At 47.2% G+C, this 13743-nt stretch overlaps 1 protein-coding gene across 6 annotated transcripts in view; it reads right to left on the reverse strand.

Moving 5' to 3' along the window:
- The window catches only part of BOC (BOC cell adhesion associated, oncogene regulated), a 266459-nt gene that overhangs the window by 63623 nt on the left and 189093 nt on the right, over positions 1 to 13743 (reverse strand). The gene's annotated exons all lie outside the window — the stretch shown is intronic.

Raw genomic sequence — 13743 nt, forward strand, 5'->3', positions numbered from 1 at the left:
GTGAGCCAGTGGCCCCCCCTCTACGAATTAGATAAACACAGGCAGTGTCAAGTGTGAGGAGGGGCTTCAACTGCCAGTCATGGATCGGTCATACAATGAGGCCTGGAGGCCCACAATAATACACTGCATGCTTTCCATATGTGGGCTGCGTTACCCATGGAGACACTAACAGGCAGAACGAGGCTTAATAGAGTCCGTATTCATTGTAATGCAGCAAGCTGGCTCAAGAGACCATTGCCCCTTGGGCCATATTTCTTTATATCTGTACCCCCCCACCCCTTTAATTTCCCCCCCACCTCCCTCCCTTTCATTGAAAAGGGACAAAAGGCGGAGGTTGCTTAAGGATCCCAATCTGGAGAGGATCGAAGCCTAAGAGAAAAGATGACGCTCGAGTTTCGGAAAGCTGAGGAGGGGAGGGATGGAAAATAGGGGACAAATTAAATTAAAAGAAAACCTTGAAAGTTAAAAAGCATGCAGAGGTGCCAGCTGCCTATAGAAACCCGCCATAGCTGGAGGGAAGCCGGCTTTTAAAGACACAATGACTTGGCATGGGAGAAGGTTAACGTGTAATAGAAAAAACAGCTGCTTAAGACGAGAGGACGTCTGACCACCCTCCTTGAATCTCTGAGCAAACCTAAAATATCCTGCCAACCATGGGATGGCGACACCTCCCCTCGCCCTCCCAACAGGCCCTGGGAAGTTTAATAGAGTGTCCGGTGCACTTCATCTGTTATCAATGTCAAGGAACCAGCAACGCTGCCCCTCCCTCTCTACCCCTATCGGGTTCATCAGCTACACGGTGGGCAGGTGACTGTAGGGTCTATTCGTGAATGGGCGATAGTCCCCCCTCGATGTATAGGACGATGCTCTATCAGTGGTAAGATCTGACGGATCTCGCCAACGACAACCTTTTAAAACCAATGCACTATTTGTCCCTGTTCTCGTGATGAAAAGACGGTGGGGGGGGGGGGGGGGTAATTTAATTACTTTATTCCTCAAATAAAGCATTCTTGTAATGGTCGATATTTTATAGCCCCCCACCCCCCAGCTTCTTCTGTTGCAAATTGGTGCTAGTAAAGTAGATTAGTTATTGATTGAAGTCAGTGACTAGGGACATTCACAAACATATGGCAGTGCGAAGTAAGCAACTTGATAGTTATTTTTAATATTAAGAACGCAGTACTGACATGAAAGTAAAACAGACTATAGTAAAGATAACTCATCTAAAAAAGCAGCATTTTTTGAGGTTATAGTCCCCATGTGTCGCTGTAAGTACATTTTCATTGTCACCTGCCGGAGTCAGGACACAGGTAACACATCAGTCGCAGGAAGATTCACACCTACTGCGGTGTCCAATGTAAACACACAGAACATAACACATGACATAAAGGGCTGTGTGGATCTAGCTAATCCCCTGCCTATAGTGAAGCTGCTTTTTAAACCAATAAAATGTTGACTTTTCCCCTTTGTGTGACTGAGCAAACGGAAGAGCCAAAGAGCTTCAGGCAGACTCACTAATTAGCACAATAAATAGATATGTACACAGTGACAGGGAACTACGGTGTATTGCATCTCCCTGGGGCCAAAGCTCGTTACATGTGCATCACTCACAAGAGGGAAAATAGCCTACGGTGCCGTCTATTGATAGAAAGGAATTTACACGTTTTCATAACTTGCACTGAGAGTGCAGCCTATTCATTCACTAGTACCCAGTGACATCACTGACAGTGCAGCCTATTCATTCACTAGTACCCAGTGACATCACTGACAGTGCAGCCTATTCATTCACTAGTACCCAGTGACATCACTGACAGTGCAGCCTATTCATTCACTAGTACCCAGTGACATCACTGACAGTGCAGCCTATTCATTCACTAGTACCCAGTGACATCACTGACAGTGCAGCCTATCCTGTCACTAGTACTCAGTGACATCACTGACAGTGCAGCCTATCCTGTCACTAGTACTCAGTGACATCACTGAGAGTGCAGCCTATCCAGTCACTAGGAACCAGTGACATCACTGAGAGTGCAGCCTATCCATTCACTAGGAACCAGTGACATCACTGAGAGTGCAGCCTATCTAGTCACTAGTACCCAGTGACATCACTGAGAGTGCAGCCTATCCAGTCACTAGTACCCAGTGACATCACGGAGAGTGCAGCCTATTCATTCACTAGTACCCAGTGACATCACGGAGAGTGCAGCCTATTCATTCACTAGTACCCAGTGACATCACAGAGTGTAGCCTATACAGTCACTAGTACCCAGTGACATCACCGAGAGTGCAGCCTATCCAGTCACTAGTATCCAGTGACATCACTGAGAGTGCAGCCTATCCAGTCACTAGTATCCAGTGACATCACTGAGTGCAGCCTATCCGGTCACTAGGAACCAGCGACATCACTGAGAGTGCAGCCTATCCGGTCACTAGGAACCTGTGACATCACTGTCCAGTCTCGAGTACCCAGTGACATCACCGAGAGCGCAGCTTATCCAGCCACTAAGAATCAATGACATCACTGAGAATGCAGCCTATCCATTCACAAGGAACCTGTGACATCACTGAGAATGCAACCTATCCAGTCACTAGGAACCTGTGACATCACTGAGAATGCAGCCTATCTAGTCACTAGGAACCAGTGACATCACTGAGAATGCAGCCTATCCAGTCACTAGGAACCTGTGACATCACTGAGAGTGCAGCCTATCCAGTCACTAGGAGCCAGTGACATCACTGAGACTGCGGCCTATCCAGTCTCGAGTACCCAGTGACAACACCGAGAGCGCAGCTTATCCAGCCACTAAGAATCAATGACATCACTGAGAATGCAGCTTATCCATTCACTAGGAACCTGTGACATCACTGAGAATGCAACCTATCCAGTCACTAGGAACCAGTGACATCACTGAGAATGCAGCCTATCCAGTCACTAGGAACCTGTGACATCACTGAGAATGCATATTATTAATTCACCAAGAACCAGTGACATAGAAAAAAAAAATAGCTCATGATCAGTGTAGTGAAGGGTAAAATGCAGCAGATTATTGCATATAAACAGATCCCTTAACACGCTTCTGTGAAAGCTGGGACATATCAGTAACATGGATTAACACAGCACAAATACACACGTTTCACACATCACCACGAAGGGTTACCTGCTGCAGGGTGCTCTAATTATTTATGTGTTTTGTGGCATTTTGATCTCCCGTGTCTGTGATCACAGACAGACCGCACCTCAGAAAGTGGCTTTGCGACCACAATGGGCCGTCTTGATATGGCCCCAAAAAGCTCTCACACATTATGTAGATTGCTCTTTATATAAGCCCTTTAAATCCCTCGTAAAAACACAGCAGCGGTCCGCTATCCGCACTAGAATGATCACTGAGACTAGTTATCCTATAAGCAAACAGGTATTTATGAGAATGCCCTCCGTCCCCTCTGCTCCGCACCGCACCGATACTCCAGAGATCCACACCAAACCATGGCGGAGAGCCTCAGGGGTATATATTTCTACAGCTGCCTGCGTTACCCAGCAAGTGACATTGTGGAATCACTCCAGCGGGGCTATAAGTTATCTTAACGTCACCCCCCATCAAACCTCTCAGCCTCCCCCCACCACCCAGTCTGTCTGCTCCTCTACTGTAGATTGTAAGCTCTAACGAGCAGGGCCCTCTTTCCTCACTTGTACCACCATCTCCTCCCCATCCCATACGCTGAACTATGGGTATGATGACTGTATATATTGATAACTTAAGAATTCAGCCATGTGGCCTGCGTTAGGCCATCTTGCGTACCGCCGCCCCAATTATTCTCATTGGGGACTGCGATCTGGGTAATTTTACCAACCTCCGAAATTATTAGCTAGGGTCCAAAAGCCAGCACCATCCTCAGATGTAAGTAGCCATTGTGTCCGTACGGGGAGAGCATCGATGGAGGGGGGATCAGAAAATCCCTCCCATTATTCTCTCTTTCTGGCGATTGGCCGCATCAATACAGAAAAGTGATAGCAATGGCTGCCCCTTTACTGCCAACCTCTCTGCTGGGACAGAGTACAGTATACGGAGACTGTTTCTATGTAATGCTAAAACAAACTTACATTAACGTAACGATGCGCGCAGGGTGACACAATGGGGGTCATTCCGAGTTGATCGCTAGCTGCTGTTGTTCGCTGTGCAGCGATCAGGCAAAAAAAGGCAGTTCTGCGCATGAGTATGCGGCTCAATGCGCACGCGTCGTACTATTACAACGAACGTTGTAGTTTCACACAAAGTCTAGCGGAGCTTTTCAGTCGCACTGCTGACCGCGGAGTGATTGACAGGAAGAGGGCGTTTCTGGGTGTCAACTGACCGTTTTCAGGGAGTGTTTGAAAAAACGCAGGCGTGCCAGGAAAAACGCAGGGCGTGTTTGTGACGTCAAAACAGGAACTGAATAGTCTGAAGTGATCGCAAGCGCTGAATAGGTTTTGAGCTACTCTAAAACTGCGCTCTGCGATCCTTTCGTTCGCACTTCTGCTAAGCTAAAATGCACTCCCAGTGGGAGGCGGCATAGCGTTTGCATGGCTGCTAAAAACTGCTAGCGAGCGAACAACTCGGAATTACCACCAATATGTAGCAGTCTGCAATCTGTAATGAGACCTCTGCCTATTGCAGAACTAAACACATATGGCTTAGAACCCTGCCACCTAGTGGCCAAGTTATCATAAAAGTTGTGGCAAGCTTTTACCACAATGGCATTTTATGAATAAACCCTCTCTCCCAGCCATGTTTTATTTGGCCATACATTATAAGCAAAAGGAGTGTTCTTCAGATCTGTCAGTGAGCGTGCTGTAAGGAAACGCATAGTTTGGATATTCCACCACGTGAGGCGTCAGCACCATTGCAGGACTACAAAGGGTAACGCCAAGTACTTATGGCTCTATTCAGCTAGCAAATTTCTACTTAAATCATTTAAGCATCTCCGCTAATTAGCAAAGGGTTAACGGAGATAATGTAATTAAATACCCCTCCCCTACAATATGGCACTGTAGAATGTAAGCCGTTGCTGTCTACAGCACTTTAACGGTTGCTGCTATTCAGGTTATATAACGCCATCTGGGAATGCCAATATATGAGGGAAATCCTTACTTCAGCCGAAAACGTCAGTAACACAGGTATCTCGTCCAATCATTCCCCGCAGCTGGCTAGTACTGTAATAGTGTAGCAACGTTGTCTGAAAATATCCACAACATAAAATAAAGCTTGATACACACTATAAGATTATCTGTCCAATCTGGCTGGTTAGAAAGAAAATCTGGTAATGTCTAGGAGCAAATTGCAATCAACCATTTGCTCCGAAATTCCGGAAAACGGACAAAACCGGTCGCTTGGATAAATTGGTTAAATCAAACGAATGTAACAATTTGTCTGAACGACCATTTGTGTCTGTTTTCCAGCGTTTGGGAACAAATGGTCAATTGTCATTTGCTCCCATCCATTACCAGATTTTCATTCCAACCAGAAGAGACAGATAATCTTATAGTGTGTATCCAGCTTTGGGCATTGGGTGAAATCTTACCTTCCAGATCAGGAGTTAAAAGTGAAAAATGGCGACACGTAAAAGCGCGCTGGTGATTTAAGGGTCATCCATTTGTACGATGTGGGTGACCGTCTCATACTGAGCAAGTTTAAAAAAAATCTCTTCTGACTCACATCCAACGTAAGAGCCAAGTCTGGGAACTTGGGCAGGAGAAGACTAATTGAACTCCCAGAGACTCTCCAGTTACCAAACCACTTGGGGATTCTAGTATTACCGCGGCTGTGCCAACGCAGTTCGCTCTCACTGCCAACACACTGCTGCAAGGAACACCGGGTAACTCGGTAACAGGGTGCAGGGTGGACAAGGGGGATATTAAAACAAACAGCACAAATACCCACCCTGTAACAGTCCAGACGGGCTGCGATCTATAATGCAGCCAATGGCTATTACAGTTCAACAACGTGGGGCGTGTGCATCAACATGGCGACAGAGCGGATTGCAGGACTTGTTTTTGACTTGCTGTTAATGAAGAGTCTATAGATTGTAAGCTTGCGAGCAGGGCCTTCCTACCTCTGTCTGTCTGTCTTTGCCCAGTTTTGTTCTATAATTGTTGTTCTAATTGTAAAGCGCAACGGAATATGCTGCGCTATATAAGAAACTGCTAATAAATAATAATAATAAATAAATAAATAAATAAGAGTCCTATTTGAAAGGTTGAACTACTTGCTAAATTCAGCCTCTAACAAAGTGCACCCGCGCAGTCTAGCAAAGTCACCTACACCAACGCACGCTCTAACAAAGTCACCTACACCTTCTAACAAAGTGCACCCGCACGCTCTAACAAAGTCACCTACACCCTCTAACAAAGTGCACCCGCACGCTCTAACAAAGTCACCTACACCCTCTAACAAAGTGCACCCACGCGCTCTAGCAAAGTGAACCTAGGACTCATCTTTTCTACAAGGTCTCTAAATTCAGAGGAGAGGTATATGCAATCCTCAGCCTACACCCCTGCATCGCATTATGTAACAGGTGTCAGTGACAGATTTGTTCCACACCTGTGCAGGCCAAAGATGCGAGACTGCAAATGCCAAGCCCCGGAGGTGCAATAGTGGTCAATGGGGGTCATTCCGAGTTGTTCGCTCGTTATTTTTTTCTCGCAACGGAGCGATTAGTCGCTAATGCGCAATGTCCGCAGTTAGGTATTTTACTCACGGCATTACAAGGTTTTTTCTTCGTTCTGGTGATCGTAATGTGATTGACAGGAAGTGGGTGTTTCTGGGCGGAAACTGGCCGTTTTATGGGAGTGTGTGAAAAAACGCTACCGTTTCTGGGAAAAACGCGGGAGTGGCTGGAGAAACGGAGGAGTGTCTGGTCGAACGCTGGGTGTGTTTGTGACGTCAAACCAGGAACGACAAGCACTGAACTGATCGCACTGGCAGAGTAAGTCTCGAGCTACTCAGAAACTGCACAAAGAAGTCTTTTCGCAGTATTGCGAATCTTTCGTTCGCAATTTTGATAAGCTAAGATTCACTCCCAGTAGGCGGCGGCTTAGCGTGTGCAATGCTGCTAAAAGCAGCTTGCGAGCGAACAACTCGGAATGAGGGCCAATGTTCTATACGCTGTATTAGGTTACGTATCTAGAAAACCGTTATATACAGGAAGGTGCTTATAGTTACAACTGAGGTCTTCTGCGCCTATTCCTCACATTTACCCAAAAGCCTTGACATTTATGTCATACTGAAGCCACTCTCTGTATAAGGCTACTCGCACTGTAGGTATGTATGTCCTTGGAAAGAGCGCGTCCTTTTATCCTCACAAGTTATTTATACACAAGCGAGGACTGACAGGTTGTAATAGTCTCATTCACTTCCCCCGCTCAATATACCAGGGTCGTTAAGTATCCCAGCATCTCTTTATTAACGAGTAATAACTACAAAGCGGAGCTTCACATCAGGAAGAGAGTGAGAAACCGATCAATGTCCCACCATTCCGGAACGCGTCTGGAGGGATCAATAGGACAACACTTCTGTAATGTCAGCCAAGGAGAGAAGGAAACCTGTTAGGAAATACTGTATACAACGGACGGGGTTGTACAACGGTGCAGCATGTCAGGTCTCAGGAATTGGGGGTCTCAGACTTTATGGAATACATTTTAGAGGGACACATCTCATTCCCACAAGACATGGCTCAGTGATGTTACTAGCTCCTAGTGAACCCACAGGCGACTTTGACATGAAAATTGCTGCCCCCCCTGTGAGAAGCCAACTAAACATTCTTATTAAATGGATAAAAAAAAATCTATTAACCTCTGAATGTACATATAAACACTGGTTCTCCCACATTTATATATCTGCCCCTACCTTGCCACGCCTAGAGGTGGCGCTGCGGGTACTGTTTTATGCGACAGGCTGAATCCTTACATGGCAGCGCCCACGCGTTTCACGAGACATATGCAAATAAAAAAAATTATCTTCATACACTGACATACGTTTAAAATAAAACTTTTCAATGTTTGCAATTCTCATTAAGCAGAGCTAATGCTTGGACATTTGCACCCTACTGCAACTTGCGCTTCCAACGCACTGCAAGACCCCTGCAGGAACTGGACAGAGAAAGCAAACCTTTGTGGGAGGGTGAGGACAGTGCTAGGTAACATCGGTGATATATAGCAGGTATTGCCCAGAAGGCAATTACAGCAAAGTTGCCTACCCTCCCTCATTCTGCAGGAGACTCCCTGAAATAACAGCAATCTCCCTCACTCCCTGAATATCCAGCAATCTCCCTGATTACACCTTCCCCCATTATGTAGCTGTTTAATTCTTGGTGGGGGAAATAAATCAGAGATAAAAACATTCAAATGGGATCATCGGTGCCATGTCCCTGCATTGGTTATAAGGCACAATGATCCCTATGGCTACATGCATTTTAAATAAGGTTTCTTGTGGCCACTTACAGTATATGGGGCCAGATGTACTAAGCCTGAAAAGTGATAAATATCACAGTGATAAAGTACCAGCCAATCGGCTCTTAACTGTCATTTTTCAATGCAGGGCGGGATGTACTAAGCGGAAAATGCGGTAAACTCCCTGTTTACCGCATTTTCCTGATGTACTAACCCCCGGCCGGCAGGACAGCCTATGGGCTTCTCTCCGCGGCGCTGTGTGAGGGATCCGATCGGATCCCTCCCAGCATGCCCTGCGGCCGCCCCCGTCACCCCGCGCATGCGCAGACTGACTTCTGGGGCCGAATCCCGGAAGTCAGGCTGCCGCTGCGCATCGCGGAGGACAGCTCTTATCGGAAGAGCTGTCCTCCGCAATGCTGATCGCATATGTTAGTACATATGCGATCAGCATCGTGGCGCAGGGAGGCGATAGGCGGTGATGTACATTAGTACATCCCGCCCACAGCCTGTAATATGGCAGTTAGGAGCCGATTGGCTGGTGCTTTATCACAGTGATATTTATCACTTTTCAGGCTTAGTACATCTCCCCCATGGAACCTCTTTTAAAACACAATACACAAACAAATCCTGAAACATATCAGTGTCTTTTCTTCAACAAGTAGATCTTACTAATTTTGGGGCTCATTTTCATATGGATTTGTATGACACGCCTCTCAGATGTAGCAATATGCGCCCGCGCTTTTAGTTGTTACTTTCACAATCTCCTTGAAATGCTTTTTCAAAAGTAGGCGAGTATGAATTACAGTCTAGGTTTAGATTTGGCCTTATACGTGGTTTGTTTCCAAGAATGGGGGGAATGAATGCCCAGATTTATCAAGCCTTGGAGAGTTATACATTGCACGGAGATAGAGCACCCGCCAATCAGCTCCCAACTGTCATTTTTCAAACACAGCCTGTAACATGACAGTTAGGGGCTGATTGGTTAGTACTTTATCTCCGTGCAATTTATCACTCTCCAAGCCTTGATAAATCTGCCCATTAATCTGATCCCGAGCCCCAGCGAGCGCCTCTCCCTGCAGCGTGTAAAGGGTTACACGGCCTGGAAGCCTCTGGAGTTTGTGTAACGTAATATTTTCTCCTGAGTGGTGGGGTTTGAGGTTTCAGGTGACCAGGGTATGTTTTTAATGACCCAAGGTCTTGTTTTCTTAAGGTTTGTGGCATCTCAGCCCTTGAGGTAAATTACTCTCTAAAACCCCAAAGCTGTCACCGAAACGACCAGACGAAGTGGGAAGGGGGGCAGGGGGTCTGGCAGAGCATCATGGGACGCCCCATCCTGGACCCTACATTTATGGGGCATCCTATGTGCGACAGCATAGTGGACATGAAACAGCAGCATAAAACCACTTCTCAGCCTGCAAAACAATGGCCTCCTTTATACGGCACAGGGATCAGCGAACACTTCTAATGAGCCACAGCTGGAGGCCGCACTAAATTACCCCATTGCATTATTAGCACTGAGCACAATTACACTTCACGCCGCTGCATCAGGAAACCGTCTCCCCATATCGCCACCTCTACCCAGCGGTATCAGTGCCCGGCGTGCAATAAAACTGCGCCACATAAAACACCTCTCAATCTGAACATGGGTAGGATTTACGAAAACATCTAAAAAGGAAAGATAGAGGTGTTGCCCACGGCAACCTGTCAGATTGTGGCTGTCAAAAGAGGACATGTTGCCCACAGCAACCAGACTAGCATTCTCAAAGGAAAAGTGGACATTTTGCCCATAGCAACCAGATTCCAGTTACCACAGGAAAAGTTGTATTGTTGCCCATAGCAACCTATCGTTTTCTAGACTGTACTAGGTAACGGGTCTGGGACTCCAGGTCGACAACAAAAAGGTCAACACACCTTAGGTCGACGCCAATTGGTCGACACACCTTAGGTCGACATGGACAAAAGGTCGACATGAGTTTTTTTTTTTTTAAATTTGGTGTCGTTTTCTTCGTAGAGTGACCGGGAACCCCAATTAGTACACTGCGTCCCCTCGCATGGCTCGCTATGCTTCTGGCATGGTGCCTTTGCTCCGCTACCGCTTCGCTCGGCACAGATTACCGTTCCAATCGTAGTCCACGTGGATCGTTAAGTATGAAAAGGTTCCAAAAAACAAAAAAATTGTGAAAAACTCATGTCGACCTTTTTCCATGTCGACCTTTTGTCCATGTCAACCTAAGGTGCGTCGACCTAAGGTGTGTCGACCTTTTTGCTGTCGACCTGGAGTTCGGATACCCTAGGTAACACCTCCACTATTCCTTAGAAGGGCATCACGGTGGTGTAACGGCTAGCATCGCTGCCTCACAGCACTGAAGTTTTGGGCTCAATCCCATGACGGCTCTATTGGTGTAGAGTTTGTTTGTTCTCCCCATGTTTGCATGGGCTTGCTACGTGTGCTCTGATTTTCTCTCACAATCCAAAAACGTACTGGTAGGTTAATGTCCATGTGATAGGGAATATAGATTGTAAGCTCAACTGGGGCAGGGACGGATATATTCTCTGTACAGCGCTGCGGAATATGTGTGCGCTATATACATAACTGTCACCGAGTAGCTAAAACCTGGCTGTTTGCTATCCCCGCCTCTCCTCATTTGCCTAGAAAGCCACTAGGCCCTCTATGCAAATGAGACGAGTGGACAGATCTAGGCCAAGATTTATCAAGCCTTGGAGAGTGATAAAATGCACGGTGACAAAGTACCAACCAACCAGCTCCTATCTGTCATTTGTTTTCAAACACAGCCTGTAACATGTCAGTTAGGAGCTGATTGGTCGGTACTTTATCACCGTGCTAGTTGTCACTCTCCAAGGCTTGATAAATCTGGGCACTAAAACCATAACTAAAACGTTATCAAATACCAACGGCTGGTGCAACCAATAGGTCCCACTGATGCTCTAGGCGCAGAATATTGATTGTGCGGTCACGGACACCTTGCTGCGAGCAATACTGGCCGCCATCTTTGGCATGCTGAGACTTGTCAGGCGTTTCACAAGAGCCGGAGGGTAAAAGATTACGGAAACCTGCTGTAACGTCTCTGCTCCCCTTATCATATTTCTCACCTCCATTTACTTTACACTGAAGCAAAACCCGGCATTAGCCCCTGTCAATCCGAGCGCTAATCACAGGAAAATAAAACAAACACGTACAAAACGCAAACTTTCCAGTCAGATAGACGTCATGTGCCTCTTCCGCTCACGCCCCACCCCCGGCACCATTACAGTTAAACAACCTTCTGTCCTCATTTGACTTCTGGCGGAAAGTCTCCCACAAACGAAGGAGTTAAGGGGCGAGGAATCCGGCACCATAATAAAATGCATAACACAAGCTGCGACGATGGAGGCTCCGGCTGGATATTAGCAGCACACATTGGGGGACAGAGGAGCAGCAGGACTCCTTCATGGGGCAATGGATCCTGCGTTTAGTATTTCTTTATTACCAGTTATGTCAGTAAGGGGCTACTTATCTATTTTCTACATTTCTATTTGCCCTAAGTACAAATTAGGGTCACTGGGACGTGCAAAATGCTTAACAGGACGACCCAGGGAATGACCAGCGGGAGCGCGCGGTCGGGCCCAATTCAGCAGCGTCCGCCTGCTGATGCCACGTGAAGTTTGGGCACGCGCAGAAGCCGCACTGCACGTGCGCACACTGAGTTGCGACGGCATCTCACATCTGCGAACGCCTCTGCCTGATTGACAGGCAGAGGGGTTTGCTGGTCGGGAAGTGGGCGTCGCGGCGGCGTTTAAGGGCTGTCGTGGGGGTGCGGACCGGACAATGCAGGCATGTCCGGACTGTTTGTGTCGCGGGCCGCGGCGGCTGCGTTGGGTCACGTGCAGCCGTTGCGACCTGAAACATGGCGGGTAGTCGTCTTTGTTAGCAGCTAGGCTGCGTAGGTAGTAGGCTCCCCTAAACGTGCCAAAGCACTTGTGTGGAGGGGGGGGGGGGGGGGGGAAGTGTGATGGATCCGGAATGTGGGTGCTGGGTGTGTCCCCCCCCCTCGGGTTAGTGTAATGGATCGTAGATGCGCTATCTTTCGCACATCTGCAATCCATGCTGAATTAGGCCCACTATGCAACGTGTACAATGTTTCGTTCCGATCTGCGTTGGAATGACATATCGCCTCATGTGTACCTAGGGAGAGCCTTGGAGAGAGATAAAGTACCAGTCAGCCCCTAACCAACATTTTTGCAAACACAAGGGCAGATGTACAGTACTAAGCCTTGGAAAGTACTAAAGTGGAGAGAGAGATAAAGTATCAGACAACCAGCTCCTGTCATTTTTCATACACGGCCTGCAAAATGGCAGCCCTGATTGGCTGACATCCTCTAGATCGCAGCAAACAACGCGCACCACATACCCTTTTGCAGATGAGCACTGATGAATTCTTGTAGCGGAAACATTAACAAAATGCCACAAGAATGGAGGGTCTACAGCAGGGGACTCTGGGTAATGATATAGCAGTATTGCAATAGTCCTTAGGATGCCGACAGACACCAGTTATTCCTCGGGTAGTAACCATGCGTCCTAATCCGCAGTGTCGCTGGAGGGTGCAGCACGATCGGATCAATATCACTTAGGGGGTCTATTCATGAAGCAGTGAAAATAGTGGTGAAGTGAGCCACTGGAGAAGTTGCCCATGGCAACCAATCAGGGTTGAGGTAACATTTCTAAAGTGCATTTTATAAACTTATACATAGCATCTGATTAGTCTAATCTCTGTCCTCCATACTGGCCCCACATGCTGGACCGTAGAAACCACTAGTGGCACCGACGCAGAAGTCTGGCCCTACAGTGTAGAGTTTACTGGAGAAGGGTCAACTTCAGAAGTCATTCATAGTTTCCTTACAAAATGTTTCCCGATCGTCGCTATGCCCGGACCAAAGTCTCATTATAAATTTGCTCAGGAGTCGATATGTGATGCAACAGCAAACACAAAATAAGAAAAAAGTGTTTACCCTAAAGCATGCTGGGAGATGCTTATTCCATGGCAGTAATTGCTGAGGTGCCTCTATGGCTACAGAACGTGAGTGGAGGCAGAAACTGGCGTGTGTTTTACAGCTCATTACAGCTTCCATATATAAAACCCCAACCCATGGCCTGCGGTCACACAAATACACCTTGCCGGCTTTGTAGTGTGTTCTCACACCTTCGCCTCCCCCCCATCCCCTCCCCAATAAACCAGCCGCACCTGACACGAAGCAGATCTCTGTGTGACTGCGCAGGCCCGCCTCGCCAACACCACTGGATATTTTATATTTGTGAGGGAACA

This window comes from Pseudophryne corroboree, chromosome 2 (assembly GCF_028390025.1).
Source record: "Pseudophryne corroboree isolate aPseCor3 chromosome 2, aPseCor3.hap2, whole genome shotgun sequence".
In the NCBI taxonomy this organism is placed as follows: domain Eukaryota; kingdom Metazoa; phylum Chordata; class Amphibia; order Anura; family Myobatrachidae; genus Pseudophryne; species Pseudophryne corroboree.